This window comes from Toxorhynchites rutilus, chromosome 2 (genome assembly GCF_029784135.1).
Source record: "Toxorhynchites rutilus septentrionalis strain SRP chromosome 2, ASM2978413v1, whole genome shotgun sequence".
Lineage (NCBI taxonomy): Eukaryota > Metazoa > Arthropoda > Insecta > Diptera > Culicidae > Toxorhynchites > Toxorhynchites rutilus.
In genome coordinates, this window is record NC_073745.1 from 335,846,890 (window position 1) to 335,848,528 (window position 1,639).

A 1,639-nucleotide genomic window follows, 5' to 3' on the forward strand; every position below is an offset into this window, starting at 1 on the left:
GCCAGCACACGGCCCCAATCAGTGGCCTCAGCAGAAAACCCACGGATGGCAGAAGATAGATCATAGCGCTGTCGAATCTATCTGAATTTCAGCCATTCCCTCTCGTAAGTGCATCGCGTCGTCTAGCGAAGAACCTTTTCCACCCCCGCAAAGTGCTGCACTAGTGCTCTTTCAAACGCCATTCGCCTTCCACTATTAGCCCCGGAGTTGCTGCTCAGCGCTTGTGGCCTCAATGTGGGAATATTTGCGAAAAAGAGGACATTTAATAAAGTACAAACACCGCACGAATAATAGCAGCAACAATGAGAAAGAAGATGAATGGCAACAAACTTTGACGATCCACCGGTGTTCCAAGATCGGAGAGGAACAAGGGAAGGCTTTGGGCGGTGTGCGATGGAAGCGGAAGAAGACAAGCATAAAGCGAACAAAGGGGGAGAAAATGAGCGAAGACGATATTGACGCGGCTTAGCATAGTTTTATGTGACTCCGACCTCAGCAACGAAGCGCTTCATACAGATAATAGCCAACAGAGCGGCAGGATGAGCATTGCTGGGACGGGAAAGTGGGAGAAGTGGGAGTCGTTCCGCATTGAAATCACTTTAGCGCTGAGACTGCTTCATTCCGCCACGGAACGGTTCTCCCGACTCGTATCTACGAGGCATGCGTTGAAACTGTGATGCCCCGACTACGGCCTGGTTCGAAAAGACAGGGTCGTAGTTCCGAATTCTTAAGAGATGACCGCAGATCGTCTAACATGTGGTTCCATGGTGTAATGGTTAGCACTTTGGACTCTGAATCCAACGATCCGAGTTCAAATCTCGGTGGAACCTGAGCGAAAGATCCTTTTTTTGTTGTCTCTCATTCAATGAGTTCAACACCCAAAACACAATGCGAACAAAACTTTTCAGTCGCGTAGATTTCCGCGAAGAAACAAAATCAGTTCATCGGTCTACTTGAGTCGGCTTCTTATGGATAGTTCAACTGCTGCCTCCGACACCATCCATTCGTCCCACCGTGCTCCGAAGCAGTTCCTGACCCTCACCAATTACCCATCTCTCCAACGGTGCGAACCGCACCACGAAGCGATATAAACAACATAAAAAAACCCAACCAGAAAGCCATCGGAGCGTTTTGCGTTTCGCCACTTCTGTGTTCATTGATATTCAATTCAAATTCATGCCCTCCTGAACATTATAATGGATTTATTTTTGTTTTCTCAGCTATTTTTTATTTTATTTGGTTTCGCAGTCGCTTCTTTCGCGTTGTTTTTCTCCTTTTCCCCACACATTTTATCATTATTGTTATTATATATTTATTTTCTCTCTCTCTCCTTTCAACATTCAACATTCTGTACACCTCCATAAGTTGTGTGCTGCCTATTTTATTTTTGTTGTTGTTGTTGCGTTCTGTTCTGTCTGTCCCAGTTGTTCGCGCGCCTGATGTTGTTTGTTACCTATTTGCCTCTGTTTCACTTTACACACGTTTTAGTATAATATCCGCATATCTCTATGCAAACAGTCGCAGTCGAAAACAACAACAAAAACAATAAGGGCAAAATGAAGTAGCGCGGCTCCGCCATCGGTTGGATCCATCAGTTGGAGTGTATTCCCGATATGATGGAGCTTTGGAGCGGAGGTAC

General features: G+C 45.8%; 1 non-coding gene across 1 annotated transcript; it reads left to right on the forward strand.

The window, feature by feature from the left end:
* The first annotated feature begins 758 nt into the window (after positions 1-758).
* Positions 759-830, forward strand: Trnaq-cug (transfer RNA glutamine (anticodon CUG)). Its single transcript has one exon. It is a non-coding gene; the product is annotated as a tRNA-Gln (tRNA).
* Positions 831-1,639: the final 809 nt, after the last annotated feature.